This window comes from Athene noctua, chromosome 28, assembly GCF_965140245.1.
Source record: "Athene noctua chromosome 28, bAthNoc1.hap1.1, whole genome shotgun sequence".
Lineage (NCBI taxonomy): Eukaryota > Metazoa > Chordata > Aves > Strigiformes > Strigidae > Athene > Athene noctua.
The window spans coordinates 1890168-1908099 of record NC_134064.1 but is presented as its reverse complement, the minus strand read 5'-3'; the positions used below and the strand labels follow the sequence as shown (position 1 = coordinate 1908099).

The window sequence follows — 17932 nt, the reverse complement described above, 5'->3', positions numbered from 1 at the left end:
CTGCATTAACAGAGTCCTAACGGAAGACCAAGAAAGCACACGGAAGAAGCCGTAAGATTACATTTCAAAGAAGTGCAAGCAAAATCTAGGAGATAACAATTTTACAGCTTGACATCAAGTGACTGATATCAAATGACACCTGAAGTGTTCTCTAGATAGCAATGACGCTCATGGTAAATAAAAATGAAATAGTGTATCACGTTCTTTATAAAACACATCACTACTTTATAGTCTTACTTGTAGCACAGTACACCTCTCACTGTTTATGGTACATATTAACTTGATTTATAATAGTATGCAGTTCTTAGAGTCTCCCTGTGGAGCATTAATAATCTAAGAATTCAGATACCTCCACATTATTACGGATGTTAATACACAGTTCATTAAGCTCCTTCACAGCACTCAGAAAGCAACCTGAGCACACACTGGTTCTTTTCTCAGCCTTCTTTGTACTTCTACTTGGCACTTTGATGAAAGCTACTTTTTTTCCAAGACCTTAATCACATTAAAACGAAGGTGAAGTTAGAGACTCATCTAGTAAAAATTCCATTTATTAAGCAAATCAGGGTAATGTGCCAATTTTTTCAACTCTGAATACGAAGCTCCTTTCCAAAGGCTTAGGCATTCCTATGTCTACTTTTGAAACAGATACTCCTTGCTGAAAGAGAACAATTTTATTCCAGTAAGCAATATAAAACCAGTAACTGATTACATGCTTGAAAAAGTTTACACTGAGCTATCTATTAGGCTTGTCCTGAAATAAGTATTTTACCTCCATTTAACATAACTTAATAAAAGTTTTGGAATTCAAGAAACTTTCAAAAACTAACCAAGATGATGTACTTTTGGGGTCAAGCATTCTTAAAATCTCTTTTTTATTACATAAACCTTATATAAATTTTTCTCATTTTAAAAATGAAAAGGTAGCCAAAGTTTACAGGTGAACAGTAAAGAGAGTAAATACTTTTAAGTCTCTCTTTGCAGTGATAACAATTTTTACATGAAAAATTAAGTCCTAATGTCTTTAAGATACTGGAACTTAGTTATTAAAAACCTGAGTTTGTCAGTTTAAGTTTTCTTAATAATGCCCACACTAAAGCAGTTGAACTTTTGTAATCACCCACATGAACATCTGAATTCAGAGAAGCTCTTACCTCCAAAAACTTGTATCAACTTCTAGAGACCACCTCAGCCAACTCCTCCACTGTGTTTCTTCCAGCCTATGCTCAGTGCAACAGTTCGAGTTGCAAGCTGCAGTCTGAAAGGATGCAGACATACCGGAGGAGGATTTTTATAATCTGGTTGGGCTCCCTACATTGTATAACTGTACTGTGTCCAATCACATTCTCTGCATGTTACACAACGGCTGAAACGCAGGAAGACACCACACGGTCATAAACTGTTACTACATGCCTCTGCCATAGTTATGAAAAGTAAGTGAACACAGTCTCTCTGAGTAACAGCCGAGTGTGTACAGATCAGCCTGAACAAGGAGGTTCAAGTGTTTTACATAACCTACAACACTACAGGGAGAAAACCCAGCCAGGGCCCCCAAAATTCAAGTTGCATAAATATTTACAGGCCTGACTCCAACAGCTGTAATCAGGATTGGGATTTTCTTCACCAAGTTAGCATTTCTATAAGCCTCCATTGTGCAACTTGCATGGAAATATTTTTATTAGCAATTAGCCAGTTTTCAGGAGGTCCCAGTCTCAAAGCTCTTGTCTTATTAGACAAGGTTTAGCAATCCACAACCTCACCAAGAACTGAAAACACACAATATAATTTGTGCTGGGCTCACTTTCCCAACAGAAAACGCTGCATACAAGTGATGTTCAGGGCCACAGAGCAAAGTGAGATGGAAAGGGAGGCAGGAATAGAAGACAGAGACTTGGAACAAAAACAACAAAACATAAATTACTGTGCAATCCTTCCACACGAATCTGTTCCCTCCCTGACTACCTCTTTCTGCAGGAGGACAGCACTGTCTTAAGGCTGCCCTTACCCTTCTCAACATCACAGCCCCTGCCTCAAGCTATCCCTTGCCGTCACGTTTGTACACCATCCCCTTACCCCACGAGAGAAGCAACTACTCAGCAACCTCTCCAAACACACCATATGCTTGCAGTATTAATGAGACACTATCACTTCTACAACTGATACCATAAGTGATAATTAAAAGAGGCCACCAGAAAGTAGCACCCAATTCCCAGAGCTGCCCACACTGACAGGCAGCCGAGCGCTGGCCAAGAGCACAGCTCTGAGGGCAGAATAATGAGCTCTCTTTACCTGAACCGCACCTTTTGAACCCAAATTCGTGGCGGCAAAAGACAGGCCGGTGGCGCCATCTAGCTCCCTTCGCTTAATGAACAAAGTCAGCGTTATGCAAGTTTAAAAGTTTGTTGTGGGCCGCCGAAGCTTGCTTAATTGTCAGGACCTGAAAGCTGCCGATCATCAGCACATCAGAAATCGGCATGTGCTTGTTCTTGCATCAAAGAACCAACTACTGAATAGGGCACATTTAATTGAAAGCTGATACTTATTACGTGCAATACTCTTTATTCATCATTTACTAAGAATGCATGGAAGAAAGCCAATTATCTCCACTGATTATTTTATGCAATGTGTGCGTATATAAAACCACATTATGTTCCAGCATTTAATCGTCACTGCAAAGAGATGCTGAAAAGTCTCCCCCACCACTTTCTCCTTTTCCCATCATTAGACTCTTTCCTTTGCTCTCTGCTTCTGAATTCCAAATGTTTTCACAAACAGAAACATTTAATTTCAATAGGGAGAAAGCTTACAGTCCTTACTGCATCACCATATCTTAAGATCATAAAATATGAATTGCTGTACCCCAGGTCCACAGGCTGCCTGCAAGATTACTCAGCTACAATACTTTTGAGGAATATGCTGGAAATTATTTTAGATTCAAGGCTGATGTGCTTACAGGAAGCTACAGGACTAAGTAATCGACGGCAAGAAAAAAACATAGTTTTGAAAGAAAGAAGTCATTTGCTATTTTACTCCAATGCCCAGAACTTATTTTTAAATAGTTGCATTAAACAATGCCAGGGGATTGAATATTGCTTGCCCTGAATATCACAGTTCAAAGTATAATTGAGTTCAATGCAAGTAACATTACTTAAGTATCCAATTAAACAAGACTTGTCTATTTACCTTACAGTTAAAACTAATCACTCCAAAGTTCATCCCTGGTGAGTAGAGAATTTCATCATCCAAAAGATTTCTGATTACTTAGTATTCACACTCAACAACTTAGTTCAAATAAACCACCTACTAATCTGGATGCCTTCACTTAAAAGCCAGCTTCCATGATCGACAGTCTGGACAGATCTAATCGCAGGTTGTTTGGTTAGAATTCCTTGCAGTGAATAGGTACTTAATCACTGACACACTTGAGATGAATGTTAATTCAAGATATAACTCTTGTGACTACTGTTTCGAGACAGTGGAATATTTTACAGTGCATCTTCAAGCTCCATAACACTGTGAAAGACAGGTGGGAATAAACGGATGAGAAGCTCTATGCATTGCTGTGCTCTGCTTTACTGATGGAAGTGAAATCACAGTAGACAATTTATCTTGCTCTACCTCAGTGCAGAGAGCATTGTTGTGATGATCCTACATAGCTAGTCATCATTTTTATGACCTGCTTAATATGTGAAATTTAAACAGATGGGAGCATTTCTCTTGCTTGAGCATGTTACTTCTAGGAGGAGTTCACTTCTGATTATTATGAGAAAATCCAATTTTTTGCCACCTTCTCAAACATACAGTGTTCAGTTTAAGGCTGACACAAATACTTCAGAGTGCCCCACTCAAATTACAAATGCTTGCTGTTAGACACACATTGCTAAACTAACTGACAAGTTACAGGCAACATTCTGAGTTTGAATATTTATTCCGAGGCCATCCTCCCTATAGTTTTGCAGCAGTCAGGAAAAAATTATTCCTTGAAGTCACTTATTTCTGCTGTACTGAAAACGGTGGCTTGTGTATAGGGACAGCCCACAATGGTTATCTCATATGATCAAACCTGATAATAATATGACTCCGTGACCGCAAACATCTGGTAACTAAATCCCTCTTTTGAACCTTCATAAATTGCCAGGTAATAACAAGAAAAGCACACAACATAAAAAGGCAAGTCCGATGCAGTCAATGAAGAACTGTTAAGAAGTTCTCTGTTTCACACTTAACTAAAAAAAACCCCCAACCTGTTCCAGCATAGCAGATGCCTCACAAATATTCTGCTGTTGCAAGGCACACTTCTCTTTGTCAGAAAAAGGCTCATCATCTCTGCAAGAACATCCTGTTTCATCAGAAGGGTGAGGTGTAAGATACCTCATTTATGACAGCCCAAACGAGTCTCCTGACTACATTTTAAATCTAGCAATCTCCTACTTTAAGTATTCTTCCTACCAAAGTCCTAACAAATATGTGATCTTTTACATCAGTGAAAAGATTTAATTTATACAGCAGACTCCCATGAACATCTTCCAGAATACACTTAACATAATACAGCAAATAGCATCACATACTAGTAGAATAAATAGATCTACTTCCACCCACAACTTGGAACAGCAGAAAGACTAAGCCATTAAGTTTGATCTTATAGAGACATTTATAAATCCACTGAATTCTAAATTCCTTGAAAAAGCACTTACCAGAAGATATGCTTTAATATGAAAACATCTACTGTTCTCTTCCTTAATGCTGTATCAAATATACACAAAGAATTACTGAAATTGCTTTGAAAGCTTACCATTTAATTCAATGAGAATGTGTAGTCCGAGGTACTACTTACATGAACCCCTTGTATGTGACTCAACCCATTAAAATGTACATCCCTCTCATCTAACAGAAAGGATACCTAGAGGCAGTCCACATGAAACGAATTCCACTTTTCCAGTTAGAGAATGCAATGCTTTGTGCTCAGCTTCCTTTCTTCTTAAATCCTGAATTCAGTTACAGCTTGTATTACAGTGTTTCTTAGAGCTTTTTCTGCAACTGGGTATTTTTAAATACTTGGAAGAAAAATCTAGGGTCTGAGATGCACATCAAAGCAGACTGACAGTTCTTATACGTAAAGAAGTAATTACAAGATGGAAGTGCCTTTAAAAATACCTACGGGTGATTTCCGGGCAAGAAATAAGAAAACATTTTGAAGAAAAAACAACAACAAAAGAGTAGTGAAGCCAAAGCCATATACTCCCCAGGCACAGATCAAAGCGCTTCAAAAATGAATGGAGAATGAATGTGCTTTTTTGTGACCTGTTATTGTATTCAGCATGTCCATAAACTAAGTTGGACGCCTGTGTCTTTCCTGGACCTCCAGGTATGCTTGTAATTAAAGGCAAAAGCTCAAATCATTTTTCTACTTAGAACTGACAAAAGTAAAAGCCGTTTATTGGTCAACATAGCATCATGGAAGGTTGCTGACTGCAACCCTTACAGCATCATTACCTTCACATATTCCCAGGTGCCCAGGGAAACACTGTCAACTTCACTGTACCCTTAGAAGACAACAGTACACAGCCCAAACTCAAGCATGTAGTAACTGCCAAGGGAACACCACACAACTGACCTAATAAACCTAAGTATCTAGTAACCCTACACCTAATAACCTACAGACAGGAACTCTACAGTTAGACTTCACATCTACAAATTCAATCTCTTAGTTTCTCCCACATCAGACCACAGCAGCACACAATAGGTGCACCCGCAAGCAAAAACCCACGATCAGCCCAACAGCTCTGACTTACTCAATGCTGCAGATTGTTAAACAGAGTGGATATGCAAATTTTTATATTAAGTCTAGACTCGAAACATCTGTTGGTGTTATCTGCTAAAGTTGCAATTTTTTGGTATTAGTTTTGCATTATTTTGCTGTTACCGTTTAGATAGCATACTCATGTTTTAGCCTTCTCTATCTCTCTGTCTTATTTTTGTGACTGTAAATAGTTTCAAAGTGCAGGCTAAATCCCTGGACAGAAAAAAACCAGCGGGCTGATCTTGCTACCGACTGTGCAAAGAACATGGGAAGTTCTACCCTTTAGTTGAAGTTGCCATTATTTTCATTTTTCTAAAGACAAAACATGTTTATACAAAACCATTTATACAGTTTTGGACTCAATACACTGTCTGCTCACGTGCCTAAAAATCTACCTGCAGTAAATAGTGATAAAAATCTACCTGCAGTAAATAGTGAGCAGCCAGGTTGAAAACTCTAGCTGCAAGACTACGTGTTTTAAAATAGGGGGGAAAAGAGCAGACAGCTCTGTTTTGTGATCCAGGTATCTCACACAGGGTTCAGTAAGCAAACGGCAAATGCAGCTTCACAGCACTGCCCAGCTGCTCCAGCAGCCACAACTCCTCCTCCCACCAATCCCAACCTCCTTCATCTGAAATGAAAAAAGCCCTTTTAATCTTCAAAGCATAGCCACAAGTCAGTCTCAAACTTAGCACACTTTTTAATTTTCTTTTTAATTATCCAGTTGGGAGAGTTATGCCCTCCTTGCTCAGTGACCTTTCACTCCTTCAAGATTATTTCAAGAAATCTTTCCTGGGAATCATCAGCAAATCTATACCACTTGCAGAGGAAATGTTTCAAGGCTTCCAAGCACTGATGGGGAGAGACAGCATGATTCTTCATGTGCTTTTGCGAGGCAGCCTTTGTTGCGTTACACAGCACCCTCGGTTCTGCAGGCCAAGTATCTTCTGGCTTCAGACTGCTGCTCATGTGATCCTGATGCATCTGCTCCAATACCTGCCCAGAAGTAAGTTGTCACCGTGCTGGGTTTAACACCCACTGAGTCCTTAAATGGAGCCAACCCCCAAAACGGCAAGAGAATTTCTTTCTGCTGGAACTGGCAAAAGGCAGGGCACAAGCAGATTCTCTATTGGTGCCACAGAGCAATAGTAGATGCTATTATTAATTATATTAGGAATAATAGATGCTATGATTACTGCCGATAACTGTTGACCAACTGTTTGTCCCATGAGTTTTGGTCCCTAAGCACAGCTTGGTTTTCCATAGCCACAGGGGAAAATTAAGTCATTATTGCCATTAATGATTTTTAAGTTGAACCAGCACTACTTACTCTCTGCCCACATACTAAACAACTGCATGCAACCCTGCATTTGATTCCCACACGTTAAGCCACCCAATTACTAATTCATTAATTTCACAACGAGCCTGAAGTGTTTATAGAGACAGGCTTGTGTTTAACCAGACTTGCTGGTTAACTTCCCGCACTCATGTTACAGGCAGGCTTAGGTGAAAAGTGTTTACACGCACAGCAATCACGACCGACTTCCTTATAAACCTGCATTTGTACATCTTGCTCCTCGGGGCTCGAGAAGCTAATGTGGCGCCACCAGCTGAATCCTCTGACTCCACAGGGACAACTAGTAGAGACAGGAGGTAACCAGGACCTGTTGAAACCCAGCTGACATTTAACCTGTAAGTCATATAACATGTTACCACGCAGAGACGCAAGATGTAATTTAGTCCAACAGCTTTGAAAATGTTTCTCCATACGTAAGTGGTTAATTAAGAATTAATTCAATATATATTAATGCATTAAATATCCCTACAAGCAACAAAACTGTTGAAGAAGGCACTGTGAATTCTCCAACTGAAGTGACAGAAATGGAACGGTCCACTTAATACCGAACTGATTGTTCAGGAAAAGCACAAAAATTTATAATATTTTGACAAGAGTTCACATTACTTATAATAATATTTACACCAACTCTAGTTTATTGAAGGAAAGCTTCTTCTTTTCAGCAAGGCATGCCTTTTACAAAAAAGTATTTTGGCACCATTTAGTGGAATACTTTTTTGTGATTTTTGTCAGTAAAACAACCTTTTTTTAGCAAATACGCTGTGGTTTCAATATTGTACTTTACTGGTCCCATCATCTTCAGGGTTCTTTTGCAGATGTCTGTATAGCACTACTTTACAAAAAAAAAAATCACAATTATTCCTACTTAATTGGCATTGCTTAAAATGCGAGAATTCTTTGCTGCTACTACTTGGAGTAATACCATCTAAGCATACATTTTGCCCTCAAACAAAATTTTCAATTTGAATAATTAAGAGGAGAAAAGACCAATACAGATAGAGTGTCCTTTGAAGGTACCCACATGCTGTGCTGTCTCCATAATAAATCTATTACCTGCCATTCAACAAAACATTATCTGTCACAACAGCTTCCAGAATAAAAACAGTAATTAGACTCGGATCTTAATACACTCTACGCACTGTTCCGAGGTCTACGATTCAGCAGGTTTAGAAAGCAAGGAACAGAGGACCTAAGCAAGATTAGAAATTGGGCTGATACCCATCATAAAATCTTTACTAAAACCAAACAGCCAAGGAGGAGAGCTCAGATACTACTTTGGGTTTAGGCTCCTTTATACTAAGAAACTTAACAGAAGGCTTAATTGACAGCTTTGCCTGATTTGATTGTGCCTTATTAGGCATCTTCATTAAAAGCATTAAATGTGTTTGATCCCTTCCAAAGTAGAGGAAGACTCATTAGCAATGGATGTTTACAAGTACCCAGGGCTTAAGATTACAGGAGTTCTTCCTCTTCTGCAGAAGGGGCTTTTTAGATCTGTTTTTATGAGAAGGATCACGTATCATCTCTGAGAGAGCTCAGGCTTCCATCCTTTGCTTTTTCTGATATTTGCAAACAAGACAGACAGACAATGAAAACATCAGCTTGTTTAAAAGCCTGACTTGCAAGAGCCAACTCAGTTTGTAGACCTCAGTACACAACCAGCAATCCAGGAAATTTCAAGCCGTAGGGCCAGTCAACATTAAAGTTTATTATTTATACCAAGCCAGATTTTCTGTTTCCTATGTTCTGAAATGAATACAGCACAAACTGAACTCTTCCCATCCAAGTCTCAGTTTCTGGCTCGATCAAATTATATATATATATATATAAAATGTGTGTAGATTTATAGATACACTATCTCACTACAAAAAAAACCCATAACACTTGTTAAAATAAGCTGCACCCTCCTCCATATATTTTTTTTGTTTGAGTTTTAATAGCATCTACTAATAAGTTGGGATAAACTACAGGTAACCAACAAGTGTCTAACAGTCTGAACAAACTAGAACACACCCCTGTAAAATTATATTGATAATCTGTTCAGCATACCCAAAATTTCACACACAAAATTAAACAGTACCCATGCAAATACATACTTCCAATATCAGCAAATGACTGATAACTGTTATTGTTCCCATATATGAAAGAACACAGAACATTATGAGAATACTGCAATTATGTCTTGCAGTCTGATCCTACAGAAGAGGGACCTGGAGCTCCAATTTCATTGTCAGTCTGAATCCCAGTTATTCCTTAGGTTTGGCCTTTACATAATGAAACGCTCACCAGTAAACCACACTCTTTAAGCTTTTATTAAAAACTCCAATCTGTTAAAATATGACCAAGCAAATGCTTCTTGCATCAGGAACATTTAGCTCAACTTTCAGAAACAATTCATTTTGTATAAAAAATAAAAAGGGGGAAAAAAAAAAAAGCTGCTGGAACTTGTGAAGCAGCTGGTGCTTCAGGGTACACGTCTGCAAAAACAAGGATGTGTTTGCTTTGCTCAGATATGGGAAGGATCTGAATACAGGATTCTCCACACAAAGGGCAAGTAATAAACTGAGCTAAAATTGTAGAATTTATGAAATTTTTTTCCTGACACAAGGATTCAAAGACTCAAACCTTATCACAGCACAGACCATTAAGCACTATGAGCCTCGGGACACTTTCATTTTATTCGGCACACAAAATAAGAGGTTGCTAACTTTGCAGTGCAGCATTTTATTTCCATTCCAAGCTTCTAAATAAAAAGTGAAAGTCGTGACGTGAAGTCACATGTCTGTTTTCATATGGAGATACTCTGTACGACCTTGAATACTGATAAGAACATACACACACTTTTCTTTAAAATCACAACAAACCAGAAACAGTGAACTGTATGCTTAAATCAAGACAATATAGATAGTGATAAAAGGAACAAGGCCAGGAAAAAAAACCACCTTCAGATCACTACTTCTGTGCTAGAAAAGAATGTTCAATATAGATGTGCTTAATGGCAGACTCCAGCAGTCAAAGATTTCCAGCATTTCCTTCCCATTGCTAACACCAGGTCAACAAGATACCCCCAGCACTGAAAACTGGGATAAATTCACTAACAGCACATTAACCACCTCATCATATAAACACAGCTGAAAGCACACTAAGGAATAATGAGCATTTAAGGTACCTTCCTATTAAAGCTTCCGAAATGCACTTTATTCTTTTAACTTTTACAATCTCACAAGTGTACCACTAAAATAGGCATTACTGCCCTAGGCTGCCATTTCATGGCCACGCAAAATAAGAGTAAATCCAATTAAAATGTGTTGCTACATTCAGAGCCCAAACTACTCAAAGCATCCAAACACGAGGTTAATGCCCAGGAATGTAAGTGCATAAAACCCCCCTGAAACCGCTTTTTACTTACTTTCCTGCTAGGCCAGCATTGCTGTCTACCATACATTCTCAAAATGCTTCAACCAACTGTTCGAATGACACAAGCATGGCAATACTGTGATTTAAAAATAAATTCAGACAACAAATTTGGGGGACACGCAGCCATTTGAAACATATTTTAAAACAGTCACAACCAAAATAATAATGAGTCAATCGCCATTTATACTAATTTGAGCCTGTACTTCAAGCAATTTTAACCTAAAGCAAGCATAAAATGGGTGCCAAATTAAAACAGTCCCCTTTATCACAACGGAGATAACAAGCAAATGCTGGTTAAATCCAAGCACACATAAACAAGTTCAGTTACTGTTTTCATACCACACAGAGCCTAAAAGTTCAAAAATACTCACATAGGTACTGTGCTGCTACTTACAGCTCCTCAAACGCAATCACAACTGGACTAATCTGCTCCCATCTGCTCCTAAAAATACAACTATCAGACAGAGCTTGTTTTCTCAGGCATTTTGCTGATGCAAGTACAAGATCAAAACATCACTCATTCAGAGCAGATTTATCAGTCTCCATAGCACACAAGCTAAAATCCAGCTATACCATCATTCTAAGTGCACGTGACACACTCTAAACAATACACATCAATTTTATTACATGCTTAGTAACATAGGGTTTGGGGGAAGAATAAAATATCCTGGCTTCCTGAATGTGGTGAGAAGAAATTACTCGTTAAACTCCCTTTCACCAGAACAGGACAAAGTTTATTCTCTCTTGAAGCATTTAAAAAAAAAAAAATTAAAAAAGGCTAGGGCTTGGATGATGGTAAGTGCATTCCCCCGCCGCCCTCCATAACCAGCATTTTAATCTTCTGGCCTGTGAACTCAGACAAGGAGATTTACATCACTGAATTTCCAATTAGAAACCTGTTAAAAGACTAGTTTTACAATTACCTCAAGCCCAGCCATTCCCCCTGCAAATAATAAAATAGGGTTGTCGGATAAGAACAAAGAGTATTTCCATACATTCCTGCTGCACAAGAGGAGACAACCACAATGTGTGCTTCAGGACTCTCTCCCAACAACCTGGCTGCGACCTCGGCGGCTGATTCATCCTTCCCAAAACCAGTCCAGAGTTTTCAAACCCCAGTGTACCCAACTCTACTCTGGGGCCAGGGCACAGCCAAGAAAAAGAGTCACAGCTCTGCAGACCCAAGGCGAATGATGATTCACTCTTTACTAGATTGATGACAACATTCAGCACCAAAAAATATGTTCATCAAACCTCTGAGAGTGCACTGGATTAGAAAACCATGAGACACACAGTGCAGTGCTAGGCACACTGTATTTCTGATGCCATACACATTTTTATTGCTATGTTTGGCAACAGAAATGGCCAAGATTAATGTTGAGTACAAGGAATAAAACTAGAGCAGGAGACTTCTTAACTTGAAGGCCAGCTCTCCCTCCTACTTCCTTTCCCTACCAAGTGCCAGCGAAGTTTCGACACCCCAATTCCCTTTCCCAGGGAGGTGGTTCTACTTCTCTCATGGCCAAATTGCCATGGCAAGAAATCCACACTTAGGTTCATCTCTAACAGAAGACCATTCAAATAGCAGACATTGCTCTCCCATAAGCTGAAAATGTCCAAACGTAATCAGATTTCTTTTCTGCCTTCGAATAAACATTGTCATAAGTTGGTTCACAACAACTAAAAATATTTAGCCATAAAGAAAATAGGCTCCCCAGTACTGATAGAAATATTATGTGCAGTACCACAAAGTCTTAATGCGCCTCACCTCTGGGAACGGCTAGAGAACATGGCAAATAGCTTTCATTTTAAATGATTTATTTTATTCCTGCCTTACACTACATCATGATGCATCTCACTTTACTCATCCTGACTGCCAATATTTTCTTTCTGCAGCTTTTAAGTAAAATAAAGCACACTGTAACTGCTGTCAGACCATTTCATGATCACTGAGGCTTCATAAAGACGAACACTTGATACAAATAAAATTTTTCCAGCAATACATGAACCATCATCTTCAATGGAATTAAAAACGTTCTGCGCAGCCATCTGCATTTTCTCTTTTAAGGATAAATGCATAAAGAAGTGTTCGAAATTAAAATAAATCTATTGAAGAAATGGCCCCACAGAATCTTTTCGGGCTTGAGTTTTCTTACTATTTTTCTTAAGTAGTTCACACAAAGACACTGACAGGAACAGCTGCAGCAGAACAAGCTTCCAAAAATCACCTTGCCTGGGACACTGGTTTGTAATCTGCTATGCCAGTTGATTTGCCCCTGTACACACAAGGATCATAAGAGGTTAACTGCTGCAGTTCAGATTAAGTCATTAGAGCATTTTAACAGCCACTTCTGGAAGAATCCACACTGAAGATGGGTAAAGTTTCACCCATTTAGTTTTCAACCGTCTCCAATCAACCTAAACAGCACCACAAGAAAGTCCATTCTCTTGGGGAAGTTGACAGATTTGGCTATACCCGGAAGGAAACAAAAAAAAAAAAAAAAAAAAACAAACAAAAAAAAAGAAACATACTGACAGAATCAAAGAAAGAGAACTCAACTTGGTTCAATTTCAAAAACTTTGATATAGTCACTGCATACAAATGCAGCATCCTCTACAGAGTCTTCTAAGCAAATGTGGGCAAAATCCGGAGTCATAAAGTTTTCTGTTAGGAAAAAAAAAAAAAAAAATCTTCAAACGCTGCCATTATCTTAAGTTCACCCTGAAGAAAAGAGCCTCCAACCAAATAATACCAACAAAGACATGACTTTTATTTCTCCACTGGAATTCAGTTCCCTGTTAGTTTTAACTACAGAAGACAGAAATTCTTTAAAAAAATCCCATACACATGCATCAGTACGGCTTTGGAGATCTAGACACAGGTCTACCTGTGGCTCAGGTAGGGTAAGGAGCAGGTAAACACTCTCCGAACTGATCTAGCTTGAGTATAAAAGCAAGGCTTTTGTGGGCTAACCCAAAAAAAGCTCCCTGGCCTAACTGACTGAGCAGCCATCCACCATACTGGGGTATCAGCTCCACCGAGGGGTCACTGCAAGGCTGGGAGCGCACAGCTGGTGATGGATGGGGGCTGCTTAAAGTGGTGCTGTCACCAAAGGAAACATGCATCAACCTGCAGCCCAAATTATCCTACTATTTGAAAAGCTGTTTTTCCTTCAGATTTGTTTCCATACCGAAGATGCAGAACGAGCAAGAGGCCCGTACTCAGAGAACCTTATTTCCACCCAGCTCCTTACATCTGCTCAACGTGAGAGCCAAGTGCCTTGAGAAAGCAGTTCATCAAATCTAAGCCTAGCTAAGAGCAGGGTTTACAGACAAGTGACAGATTGGGATGGATTTTAAACCATATGAATGTGGCCTGTTAAGGAAAAGCAGGAGCACAACCCACCCTTGAAATCAGTCTTAACTACTTCCCTTATCCCCAGGGCTCTGACAAGATATTTTCAACTTCTATTTGCATCTTTACTAAAGTCAAAGGCTTGTTTAAATTCACAATAAAAATCTCAGGGCTTGTTTAATCTCACTGCTAGACCAAGGTTGAATTTGTTTCAGTGCATCTCCATGTTAACACTGCTCTAATTTCAAGCTATCTGGATCATGACTCCAAACTAAGAGTAGGGTTGTAAAATCTCATCGACTACTAATCCAATCGCTCTACATATCTCAAGGATTATTTTCGTGTTTACTAACCTGAGCTACTTGTTGCAATAATCCTTTATCTATAGTGAAATCACGAGGCAGATCAAGGTGTGCAGCGTTAAGTCTAGCTCTGGCAGCGAATCGCTCTAGTATTTGTTCTGCTTCTCCACTAGGTTTTACAGCCTGCATCAAACTCCAGCTGCCAGTAAAACCACTACCCAAACTTGCTTTTTTTTTTTTTTTTTAAAGCTTAATCTGGGTAATTTAAAGCTTACTCAAGTATGGCAACGCTGCACTGCAGTGAGGATGCACAGACATATTCAGGTCCCTAAGAAATAAGAGTATTTGGTATTTTTATTTCAGTTGGTCAAGTTCAACAGCAACAGGGAGCATTTACCTGGCACTAAACTCATACTAAGAGAGTCAGCTGCACAGGTCAAATGATAAAATGGAAAAAATTAACAGGCAAAGTCTTTACCTTGTCTTAAACACGTCTGGGAATTTCCCTTTCCTGCCAGAATCTTCTTCTGGCTCCGCCTGCAGCTCCCTTTCGGGGTCAGTCCCTGCCTTCACTCACCTGGCGGGGTTAAGGGACATGCATGGGACCCCAAACTGCATTAAGCGTTTGTCTTTCCAGTCTACAAAATGACAACGATGGCTCCAAAATGAAAGGACAGGAATGAAACTGTACAAGCCTCTTCCTGCATTCCCATCTTCTATTAAAAAAAAGGGCAAAAGGCACTAACAACAAGAATGCACGATATAGGTCGGCATCTGTTAAGTAAAGAAACCTAATCGAAGGCTTTCAACCAGCTTTGTTCAAGCATTTTTCTGCACTACCTACATCACTTATTTCTACCCAAAACGTACCTTAAAACAAAAGAAAACCACACACGATACCGAACAGGGCTCTCAAGTCAGAAGCAGAAAATAGAAATATTTACTGCCTCAATTTGCACTGGGGAAAAAAAAAAAAAAAAAAAAGCTAACAAATAAATAAAAAGGAAAAAAAACCCTCAAAGCGTATCACGAGAACGGGATCAGACAAGAAAGCGAGGCCACCCCTTCAGGACCAGGGGAGAATTAACCTGCATTTCTCCATCCCATTTGCAAGCTTACGACTCTGCCACCCATTTTGATTCAGACTAAAAAAAAAATAAATTTAAAAATAGGTGATCTCAATAGAACAGAGAAAACAACACCCCCCACACCCACGGATAAATCCCCGTCGGTGCCTCTGCCTCGCAGGGCAGGTGATCCCGCCGCAGGTGCCCACCTCGGGCATCCCCTTCTCCCGCGGCCGCCCAGGCCATGCCCCAGGTAGCTGCCCCTTCCCCTCCGCCCAGCACGGGCTGAAGGCGATGCCGAGCCTGAAAACGCCGGGACGGAGAACATGGAAGGGTTTAAAACATCAATATAAAATAAAAAGGAGAAGAGGAGAGGTACGGACGGCGCCGGAGGGGCAGGAGCCGCGCGGCCAAGGTGAACCGCCGCCGGGCAACATGGTGGAGGCTGCCGGGGAGCCCCGACCCACCTCCCCGGGAGGAGGAAGGGGCAGGAGCCCCGGGTGTCTGGGGATGGAGGGCGGCTCTCAGAAGGCGGCGGGGGGCCGGGATGGAGGTGACAGCGGGCGGGAGGCGAGAGCAACCACCGCGGCGGGCTGAGGGGAGAGCGCTGAGGGGAGAGCGCCGCGGGGGAGGCGCCGGCGAGGCTTCACCCTCAGAGCGGGCGAGCGGCGGCGTCTTGCCCGCGGTGGACGAGGAGGAAGACGGGCTCACCTGCCATAGCGAGCTGACGGCGGCAATGGCGCTGGGGGCTGCGGCTCCGCTCCGCTCGGTCGGCAGCGGCGAGTGCGGCGCGGCCGGGGCCGCCCCGGCAGGCAGAGCACGGGGCGGGCCGGGCCCCGCTCCGCCCCCGACAAGATGGCGCCCGCCCTTCTCCCCTCAGGGCCTGGCAGCCATGGCGGCCCCGGCGGCGGGCAAACGGCCGGGCCGGCCGGCGGGCGAGGAGCGCTCCCGGCCCCGCGCCGGGGCTCGATCCCCCTCAGCCGCTCCCGGACCCCCGGGGCGCTTCGTCTGGGGAGGAGGGGGTGTCCTTCCCCAGCCCCCAGGAAATGGCACTCACTCGCCGGGTGTCACCACAGGCTGCCCTCAGCCCTGGCCTTTTCTGGGGGTTGGTTTTCTTGGCGTGGTGGGATATTTTTTATTTTTATTGTTTTTTTTTTAAAAAATCCAGCCTTTATAATAGAAGAGCAAGTTTAGGTGGGAAAAAAAAAAAAAAAAAAAAAAGGAAGGCTATGGAAGTTGAGCCCCCCAAAAGATGACACCATCACACGCACATCCCTCTTCCGAAAATCTCACTTCTCTGAGACTTTCAGTTTTCTGTCCGGGGGCAATGGAGCAAATCTGACATGATCCCGCACCAACACATGGAGTTGGGTGTTTTAGGATCCCATACCAAAGATGGATGCTGTCTCTCTTTCATCCCTCTCGGCAAAACCTGAAATTCCTAATGGGTTTTGATAACATTAACTCACTTTAATTTGGCTCCTGCCCTTGCCAGTACATGCAGTTCTCGGACATGCCCGGAGTCAGCCAGCTCACGAAACCTTTCACCGCTCAGTGCTTTTCTGAGAAGCCAGGACTGGCCCCCAATAGCTGCCTCCAGTAATTTCTACCTTTTCTCCCCACAACAAAACCATGCTACAAACAACAGTAGCTGTCCTTGAGATAATATTGACTGATGCTGAGCTTTCTCCCCCACCAGCCCCCTTTGTTATTTGATTAAGGTGCCTTGTATCTCTAAGTCAATAGGAAAGCCTCTGCTCCCAAGACCAGCGACACTAATTGTAATCCATTGCATCATTTTACCCAGACCTGCAATTCTTTGTTGATCTTTCAGGTCTTTGCCTTAATAGTTGCTGTTTGTGCAGAGGTTGGCTACTGAGAATGTTTACTGAGTACTTGTTTACCACCTGTCTGACCCCTTCCATTCCACTGCCCCTATAAAGAGGGTTTCATCAGATCTGGCAGAACCCAGGAGCTGATTTTAAGGCCATAGACCCGATGAGGCCTCTGGTGCATTTGTGCTTCTTATCCTCATGCATCAGTTTTTCTACAGTCACCCCAATACTCTCCTTGTTAAGCTTCTAAAAGGCTTTTACATGAACCATATGGAGAACTATACAGGACACTGATAAGTCACAACACACCTCTTCTGCCGCTCTGTTATAAATATTGATCCTTTAGCATTATTCAATATCTGGCTTTATCCCAAATATATACATAGGGTTAGTGCAGCTTTTACATGTTAATAGCCTTTGTTTGTTAGGGTGGAGGAACATGGAGCTGTGATGTAAGGGACATTTTAGTAATGCAAGATTGATTGAGACTGCAGCAGTTTCACTGTTGACAGGAGTTTGTACAGCAAGACAGATCATATGTATTCAGTGAGGCAGTCTCCCTACAAGGACTTCCTATGTTCAGAAATCATTGGCAGACATGCAGCTTTTTTTTTTTTTAAAGTGCTATAATTTTCTAACTTGCCCTCCCCCAGTGGAAGATGGCAGTAAAATACAGGTCATATGGCAAGAGATCCACAAGTGGGAAATTCAGACACCTGCATCAACCAGATTGAAATTTAACAAAGAAGCCTCAGGGTCAGGATAATCTCAAGGACAATCAGGAGAAAAATGATAAAGG

At 41.2% G+C, this 17932-nt stretch overlaps 1 protein-coding gene across 2 annotated transcripts in view; it reads right to left on the bottom strand.

The window, feature by feature from the left end:
• The window catches only part of SLC23A2 (solute carrier family 23 member 2), a 55254-nt gene extending 39172 nt beyond the window's left edge, over positions 1–16082 (bottom strand). Inside the window, exon 1 of one of the 2 annotated variants that reach the window (XM_074928677.1) lies at positions 16010–16082. The gene's annotated coding sequence lies outside the window, so the exon portion shown is untranslated. Of the gene's footprint in view, positions 1–1154; positions 1252–16009 lie in introns of those variants that run through there. The other variant, XM_074928678.1, reaches the window with a different exon arrangement.
• Between the last annotated feature and the right edge of the window lie 1850 nt (positions 16083–17932).